Consider the following 10,443-nt stretch of genomic DNA (forward strand, 5'->3'; position numbering starts at 1 on the left):
TGACTTTATAGGTATCTTTAATTGAATTTTTGGATTAGAAATGTGGTCAACCACTTGGCCATGTGCCACACATGTTGTTAGCTTGAAGACCAAGCTAATAATATGGCCTACATGTAGAAAAACTTGCTTTGTAAGTCAAGGCATGTGTCTTACAAAGTCAACACTTATTAGAGGTCCTATAGAACGTCGCCACGTAGCCCCTAGTTAGATAGTATATATAGAGACAAGAGTGAAGCCTTCTTCACTCTTGTCAACTTCTTTCTTGCTTTCAATCTAGTTTCAAGGGTCTCTAGTTCTCGTGTCTTTTGGTAATAGCCATTCCAATTTCTCTTTCAATATACATAATTGTTTATTTATATTTTATTACTTTTCTTTGAGTGAAGGCTTACTTGTCTGAATTGCTTTTTCATCGAGTTCTTGTCCTTGACAGATTGACAAGAGTACACCTACAATATCAGAGCTATGTCTAATCTTGATTAAGAGTGGATTACCTTTTTTTCTTGATACGATATAAGCATATTAGAAGTTGTAGATTATGCTCTTCTAAATTGATATTGTCCTTAGTATTTTCTTTGTTCTCAAGTCCTCTCTTTTATTTATCTTGAGCAATATTAGACATCTTTTCTTTTTTAAGTGTTATCATGGCAAAACTTGTTGAAATGAAGAGTGCAATGGCACAAATGCAAGAGCAATTGAGGGAGTTAATACTTGTGATGCATCAATTCAATTTACCACCATAAAGAGCAACAAGATTAGTAAGAAGTGAAGATATATAAATGATTGGAGCTGCTTCAACATCTGCATCAAATCATGTCCTTTTTTCTATGGTGGAATGTCCTTCCAATGTTAGAGAACCAAGAATTGCCCTATCCGAGAAGTTTGATGGCACCAGATTCAAGTTTTGAGGATTTATCAATCAAGTGCAACTTGTGATTGAACTTCAACCGCAAAGCTATTCAACTCGAGGATCATAAGTTAGATTCATTGATACAATTCTTTCAGGTTGAGCACTATCATGATTTTCATCTTTTCTTGAATGACGAGATACAATACTAGATAATCTAGAGGCTTTTCTTGCGGAGTTTCAATCCATGTATGGAGAACATGATGCAATTTGTGTTGCAACCAACAAGATCCATAATTTACGATAAGGCAATGGATCAGTAATGTTGTATGCTTCATAATTTCGACAACTTGCAACTGATATTAAGTCGGATGATGCTGCATTTATTAGCCAATTTCTCTACGGATTACAATATGAGGTAAAAAAATTAATGTTCAACTTATCTAATCTTCAAATATTGAGTCAAGCAATTGACTTTGCTGTGAAGTGCAACAATTGCCTTTTTGAATTTCGATCTGAGAACCGTACAAGTGGACCTTAACGTTACTATAATTCAATGGTAACACCAACACCTCTTCAACACATACATTCGGAAGTAGAGGATATACAAATGGATATAGTACGTTTCAAACCTCTTACTGAGCAAGAAAAGACTCGTCATTGTTATCGTACTGTAAATGTTTACAATATGTAAAAATTAGTTAGAACATATTATATGTTAATAAATCTAGATGTGTGTTAGAGTGGCTAGTAGATTAAATTAAAAGGAATTGGTATAAGAAACTTTACTTTGTTTCTTTACTTGTTTTGATTTTGACATTAAAAAAATATATATATAAGACCTAAATGTTTAGTATGAAGCCTTGGGAGAAGGTGGAAGCCTAAGGATGAAAATCTAAACTAGTAGGAGGCTAATTGAGAGGGATGAAAGTAAGGCATGATTGGATGAAGGTAAGGAATGGAGAACTTCATCCCTATTGGTCGAATACTATGCCCAATGGACTTCAAGGATGCTGCCCGAGGCCTTATTAGGGATTAGGGTTCTTCTTTTGAAGGCATTCGGAGATTACAAGCTAGGATTGTAAATTTTAGGGTTTGGAATACAATTTGTGTGCAAAAATTAGAGGATTTGGAGTTAGGGTGAAAACGTTATAGCTGTTTGAAGTTAAGGTATTTATTTAAGATATACTGTTACTCTTTTGAAAGTACGAGGAGTTTTATAGCAGCTTTTGAAGATCGAAAGATGCGATTGGAACGGCGATTTCAAGGCCTAAATCTTTCATGAAAGAATTATTACTTTTGGAGTTCATATGAAGGAGTTGTAAGGAGTTGAAGGCGGCGCTTCCAAATCAAAGGCAGTAAGTAAGCGGTTTTGTTTGTAGTAATGGTTGGAGCCATAACTTGAGTATTCGGATGAATTTTTGGCTCAAACTTTTTGAGAATGTAAATTTTTGTGTTAAAAAGCTATAAATACAAATTTCGTGGCATTTGAGCTTATATTTTGTGAGATATGAAGAAAATTGCACGTGGATGTATAAAGACAAGGGTTTGAAGCGACTATTAGGGTTTTCAAGACATCTCAAGATCTGCAACGAATTTGTGATTGAAAATTGTTGTAGAAGTTAATAAGAATACATTTGTACTTCATATAAAATTTGAGTTTTTTTGGACTGTCGGATTAAGAGATATGAGGTGTTGAAGTTCAGAAAAATCTCCACATAAGAATAAATAAGGTTTTAGAAGATTTTATCATATTTTGGAAGTTGTGGGTTATTTGAGGATTGTATATTTGATGTAATTACTCAAAAAGAAAAGATTATATATAAACTTGGGGCTTCTTTTATTTTCAAGCTTGATTGAATAATTAGTGACAGCCAGAAGCCCAGCATTTTCTTGAGGCAAACTCTCTCTCCTCCAACATCGTCAAGAAGGATTATGTTTATATTGTAGAGGATCAAAACACAGTGCTCAACATTGTCCAAAGAAATGACGCAACCAAAAAATGAGGAGTATGGCTGTCAAAGAAGACAATATGTCAGAAAACGAGTTTGTCCAGCTACAATAGAGACCGTGCGGCTGGAACCTTGCACAACATCTAGTAAAGGTCCTATTCTCTCCTCAGAGCCCTCTCCTTGTTTTACATTAAATTTTATTTTAGGACCTAAACATTACAAAGCCTCTATCTTATTAGATTTAAGAGCCTCAACGTGTTTCTTAGATGAAGAATTTACTAAAAGACATAACATATCTTTAGTAAAGAAAATTAAATCTGTTCATGTAGAAGTCATAGATGGTCGTCGATTGTCTTCTAGAGATATTACTCACGAAATCCTTCCTATAGAAGTAATAATCAATAATCATAATAGCTTTGTAGTATTTAATATCATTAGATCTTCCTCTAATCCAATCATTTTAGGTTTATCGTGGTTAGAAAAATAAAACCCTCAAATAAATTGGATTTCTTGAACTTTTACTTTCTCTAAAAGTATAACTAACAATGTACTTAATCAAGTAGATAGTCATAAGTCCAGTTCAATTAAACCCGTGTTTATAGGTGCAAAAGCTTTCTTGCATGTTGCTATAAAAGAATCACCATATATTATTTATGCCACACCCATTTCTAAGAATGCAAAGATTTCATGTGGCATTTCAAGCCAATATCAAGAATTTCAAGATGTATTTGAAAAAAAGAATGAGGATATACTCCCGAAACATCATTCCTATGATTGTTCAATTGACTTTCAAGAAGGAGCACAACTGCCATTTAGACCAATCTACAGTTTATTACAAAATGAATTGACTGAACTCGAGGAGTATATTGAAGAAAATCTAGCCAAGAATTTCATATGCCATTCTAAATCTCTGGCAGGAGCTCCAATTCTATTTGTGAAGAAAAAAGATTGATCATTGCGGATGTGTGTTGATTATCGAGGACTCAGCAAGATTACCATCAAAAATAGGTATCCACTACCTTTAATATCTGGACTTCTTAATTAGCTGAATCAAGCTAAGATCTATACAAAAATAGATCTTCGGGGAGTATACAATCTAATACGCATCAAAGAAGGAGATGAATGGAAGACTGCGTTTCGAACTAGGTATGGACATTTTGAATACAACGTCATGCCTTTTGGACTTACAAATGCACCAGCAACTTTTCAACATCTAATGAATGATGTTTTTTGAGAGTTTTTGGACGATTTTGTGGTCGGTTATCTAGACGACATCTAGATCTATTCTAAGAATGCAGAAGAACATGAACTTCATGTTCGTCATGTGTTACAAAACTTAAGAGATGTGGGACTGTATACCAAGATAGAAAAGAGTGTATTCTACACTACTCAAGTCGATTTCTTAGGTTACATCATTTCAAATGATGGATTTATGATGGATCCTTAGAAAGTTCAAACTATTATAGATTGGAAGATCCCAAAAATGGTAAGAAATGTTCAATATTTTTTAGGATTTTCCAACTACTATTGGATCTTTATCAAAGACTTCTGTCGAGTTGCAGCTCCACTTACACGTTTGACTTGTAAAGACAAACTCCATTGGAATCAAAAAATAAAAGTTGATTTTGAATCTTTGAAGACAACGTTTGTTTTTGCACCAATCTTATATCGTGTTGATTTTTCCAACGCATTCTTTATGGAAAAAGATGCATCAGACTTTGCTCTATGTATAATTTTGTCACAAATGGGAACAAATGACAAACTTCATCTAGTAGCCTTTCATTCAAGAAAATTCTCAGCAGAAGAAATCAATTATGAGATCCATGACAAAGAACTTCTTGCAATTATGGATTCTTTTCAAAAATGGCATCATTATCTAGAAGGTGCTTTCAGTCCAGTCATCATACATATGGATCACAAGAACCTCGAGTATTTCATATTAGTACATGTATTAAATTGTCATCAAGCTCATTGGAGCATGTCTTTATCAAGATTCGAATTAATCATCACTTATCGACCAAGAAAATAAGAAGATTTGTTTGATGCCTTGTTTAGACATTTTTATCTTGCACGTTCTTATCTTGTAACTTTTGAGCAATAAAAAACAGTTCTCTTGAAGTCGGAGTAATTTCATCTTCGAGCATTAAAATCAACATTGACTATTGATTTAACTTTTTTCAAGTAAGTCCAATTAAGTATGTGTTCAGACCCTCTTGTTCATAATATCAAGAATAATTCTTCTAAATCTCATGATCCCTCTAAATTCGAGTTCAAGAATAACCTACTGTGTTTTGAAGGACGCCTATATGTTTCAGAAGGAGAAGTATGTTTACATGTTCTTTAAGCTCGTCATGACTTCCCAGCAGCAGGACATTTTGGATACAATAAGACTTTGGAGTTGATATTGAGGGATTTTTGGTGGCTTCAAATGTGGAAGGTAGTTTAAGATTTTGTACAATCTTGTGATGTTTGCTCAAGATCAAAAACTCGTCATGGACCTTTTGGACTTTTTCAGCCATTATCCATTCCAAAACAACTATGGTCTTCTGTTTCTATGGACTACATCACGGATCTTCCAATCTCAGGTTCTTATGACTCTATATTTATGATAGTAGATTATTTTATCAAGATGGCATATTTTGTACTATGTACAAAATCTATCACAAGTGAAGAAACAGCTAAGCTCTTTTTTGACAATATCTATCACTATCATGGATTATCCAAGGATATTATATCAGATAGGAGAATTCAATTTATATCAAGATTTTGGTAGATTCTTTTTAAGATTCTAAAAATAGATATAAAACTATCTTCAGTATTCCATCTTCAAATTGATGGACAAATGGAGCATGTTAATCAAGTTTTGGAGCAATATTTAAGATGTATCATTAACTACCAACAAGATGATTGGACAACTCTTTTGCCATTGGCAGAGTTTGCTTGCAATAACAAGGTACATTCTTCTACAAAATAAATACCTTTCTTTGCTAATTATGGTTATCATCTACGACTTGATACTTTTGATTTTTTTAAAAATAATAATCTTGCTTCGAAAGATTTGGCAATTCATTTATCAGAGCTACATGCAACGATGAAGGTGTAGTTAAAAGAAGCTCAAGAACAACAAAAGGTCATTGCGGATGTCTATCGAAAAGAACAACCCTCCATTCCACATAGGTGATAAGGTATGGTTACTTTGTCGCAATATGAAGACCACTCATCCTTGTGACAAGTTGGACTATCGAAGGCTGGGACCATTTTCTATTTCTGCACAAATCAATCCAGTTGTATATCGTTTATATCTACCAAAGTCAATGGAAATCCATCTAATATTCTACGTATTTCTTCTTGAACCATACAAGACAGTGGACATATCAAGAAGAAGACAAGCTCCACCTCTTCCTATAGAAGTGGACAATAATGAAGAGTTTGAAGTAGAAGAAGTTTTAGATTCAAGGCTGCGTCGAAATAAATTAGAATATCTTGTCCATTGGTGTGGATATGATATTAGTGAACGCACATGGGAGCCAATAAAGAATCTTGCAAATGCACCAAAGGTGGTGGAGACTTTTCATTGACGATATCCATCAAAATCAAGATGAAAACCTTATTTATAAAAGAAACAACATCTAGGCAAGATAACATTCTATTTTAAATCCTTGTTTGTAGCTTTTTTGTAGTTGTGACGCTTGGGAGATAGAAAACCAACAATCAGTGGATTCTACTCAAGAGCCTGCATTTGCTGACCTGTCAGACGAGACATTACAATTGTCACAACCTTGAAGATGATGCAATCAAGATGAAGATCTTCAAGAATGACATGTTCTTCTTCGAATAGATGGCGAGAGATAACGCGTTTGGTATCACGACTTGGGAAAGGACTCCCAATGCTTGGTGATTTTACTAGAAGTAGAAACAACTCTTTATGGTGTTCCAAATGTTCTTTTCAAAGGAAGTTATGAAGGCTTCAACAATGATCAAATAACAGGGTGGTCTTCCCGCCCTGGTATGGGATACTATCGATGGTTGAGAGGCCCTATCAATCATCTTCGAAGAGAACAAAGATCAAAGTATGTAGCGAATATAATTTGTCGCATCATAGATTTCTTCAACATATGATGACCGTTCCTTATGGAACTCGTCTCTAAAAAGGAAGATAATGTCATGGACATATTCATGTAAGCCAGTAATTACATATATAAATAGGTAGAAGTAAGTAAAAATAGATAAAAGTAAGTTAATTCTATAATATTTATTATAGAAGCTTTCTAGAAGCTTCATAGATGCTGCTTTGACTTTATAGGTGTTTTTAATTGACTTTTTGGATTAGAAACGTGGTCAACAAGTTGGCCATGTGCCACACATGTTGTTAGCTTGAAGACTAAGCTAACTATGTGGCCCATATGTAGAAAAACTTAGCTTGTAAGTCAAGGCATATGTCCTACAAAGTCAACACATATTGGAGGTCTTATAGAACATTGCCATGTAGCCCCTAGTTAGATAGTATATATAGAGACAAGAGTGAAGCCTTCTTCACTCTTGTCAACTCTTTTCTTGCTTCTAGTCTAGTTTCAAGGGTTTCTAGTCTTCTTGTCTTTTGGCAATAGCCATTCTAGTTTCTCTTTCAATATAGATACTTATTTATTTATATTTTGTTACTTTTCTTTGAGTGAAGGCTCACTTGTCTGAATTGGTTTTTCATCGAGTTCTTGTCCTTGATATCGCACCAATGGACAAGATATTCCAATTTATTTTGGCGCCGCCTTGAATCTAAAACTTCTTCTACTTCAAACTCTTCATTATTGTCTACTTCTACAAGAGGAGGTGGAGCTTGTCTTCTTCTTGATATGTCCACTATCTTGTATGGTTCAAGAAGAGACACGTGGAATATTGGATGGATTTTCATTGACTTCGATAAATATAAACGATATGCAACTAGTTTGATTTGTGTAGAAATTAAAAATGGTTCCAACCTTCGATAGTCCAACTTGTCACAAGGATGAGTGGTCTTGATATTGCGACAAAGTAACCATATCTTATCACCCATGTGAAATGGTGGTTGTTCCTTTCGATAGACATTTGCATTGATCTTTTCTTGTTCTTAAGCTTCTTTTAACTGCGCCTTCATCGTTGCATGTAACTCTAACAAATGAATTGCCAAATCTTTCGTAGCAAGATTATCATTTTTTAAAAAGTCAAAAGTATCAAGTCGTGGATGATAACCATAATTAACAAAGAAAGATATTTGTTTTGTAGAAGAATGTACCTTGTTATTGTAAGCAAACTCTGCCAATGGCAAAAGAGTTGTCCAATCATCTTGTTGATAGTTAATGATACATCTTAAATATTGCTCCAAAACTTGATTAACACGCTCTATTTGTCCATCAGTTTGAAGATGGAATGCTGAAGATAGTTTTATATCTATTTTTAGAATCTTAAAAAGAGTCCACCAAAATCTTGATACAAATTGAGTTCCCCTATTTGATATAATATCCTTGGGTAATCCATGATAGCAATAGATATTGTTAAGAAAGAGCTTAGCTGTTTCTTCACTTGTGATAGATTTTGTATATGGTACAAAATATGCCATCTTGGTAAAATGATCTACTATCACGAATATAGAGTCATAAGAACCTGAGATTGGAAGATCCGTAATGAAATCCATAGAAACAGAAGACCATGGTTGTTTTGGAATGGATAATGGCTGAAGAAGTATGTAAGGTCGATGACGAAGAATTTTTGATCTTGAACAAACATCACAAGATTGTACAAAATCTTTGATTGCTTTCTACATTTGTGGCCACCAAAAGTCCGTGGATATTAGTTCCAAAGTTTTATTGTTCTCAAAATGACCTACTGCTGGATAGTCATGACAAGCTTGAGGAACACGTAATCAAGCTTCACCTTCTGGAACATATAGGCATCCTTTAAAATGTAGTAGATTCTTCTTGAATTCAAACTTGGAAGTATCATATGACTTTGAAGGATTTTTTTTCATATCATGAATAAGAGGATCAGAAGACATACTTGACTGAATTTGTTTAATGAAAGTTGAATGAACAGTTAGTGTTGATTTCATTGCTTGAAGATGAAGATGCTCTGGCTTCAAGAGAATTGTTTGTTGTTGATCAAAAGTAGCATCTCTTTCCTTTGGTACAAGATAAGATCATCTAGAGAGTGCATCTGACAAACCTTGTTGTTTTCCTAGTCGATAAGTGAACTTGAATTCAAATCTTGACAAAGATATACTCCAATGGACTTGGCGACAATTGAAAATAAGTGCCAATATAAAATATTTAAGGTTCTTGTGATTCGTATACACTGCGACTGGGCTAGAAGCATCTTCTAGATAATGGCACCATCCTTGAAACAAATCCATGATTGTAAAAAGTTCTTTGTCGTAGATCTCGTAGTTGATCTTGGCTACTGAAATTTTTTTGGAATGAAAAGCTATTGAATGAAGTTTATTATTTGTTCCCATTTGTGACAATATAGCACCCAAAGCAAAGTCTGATACGTCTATTTCTTTAAAAAATGGCTTAAAAAAATTGATGCGATACAAGATTGGTGCAAAAACAAAGGCTGTCTTCAAAGCTTCAAATGCTATTTCTGCTTCTCCATTCCATTGAAGTTTGTCTTTGCAAGTCAAACGTGTAAGTAGAGTTGTAACTTCTATTTCTATGGATTTCATCACAAATCTTCCGATCTCAGATTCTTATGACTCTATATTTAAGATAGTAGATCATTTTATCAAGATGGCACATTTTTTACTAAGTTCAAAATCCATCACATGTAAAGAAACAATTAAGTTTTTTTTTGACAATATCTATCACATTATAGATTATCCAAGGATATTATATCAAATAGAGGAACTCAGTTTGTATCAAGATTTTGGCAGATTCTTTTCAAGATTCTAAAAGTAGATATAAAACTATCTTTGGCATTCAATCTTCAAATTGATGGACAAGAGGAGCATGTTAATCAAGTTTTGAAACAGTATTTAAGATGTACCATCAACTACCAATAAGATGATTAGACAATTCTTTTGCTATTGACAAAGTTTACTTATAATAACAAGGTACATTCTTCTATAAAACAAACACCTTTCTTTATCAATTATGGTTATTATCCACGACTTGATACTTTTGACTTTTCAAAAGTTGATAATCCTGTGGCAAAAGATTTGGCAATTCATTTGTTAAAGCTACATACAACGATGAAGGCGCAGTTAAAAGAAGCTCAAGAACAATAAAAGGTCAATACGGATGTCTATCGAAAGGAACAACCACTATTCCACATAAGTGATAAGATATAATTACTTCATCGTAATATCAATACTACTCGTCTTTGTGATAAGTCGGACTATCAAAGGCTTGGACCATTTTCTATTTCTACATAAATCAATCTAATCGCATATCGTTTACATCTACCAGAGTTAATGAAAATCTATTCAATATTTCACGTGTCTCTTCTTAAACCATATAAGAGAGTGGATATACCAAGAAGAAGACAAGCTCCACCTCCTCCTATAGAAGTAAACAACAATGAAGAATTTGAAGTAGAAGAAGTCTTAGATTCAAGGCGGTGCCAAAATAAATTGAAATATCTTATCCATTGCTGCAGATATGATATTAGTGAATGCACATG

The sequence above is a fragment of the Physcomitrium patens genome, chromosome 2 (assembly GCF_059467195.1).
Source record: "Physcomitrium patens ecotype Gransden chromosome 2, ASM5946719v1, whole genome shotgun sequence".
NCBI lineage: Eukaryota > Viridiplantae > Streptophyta > Bryopsida > Funariales > Funariaceae > Physcomitrium > Physcomitrium patens.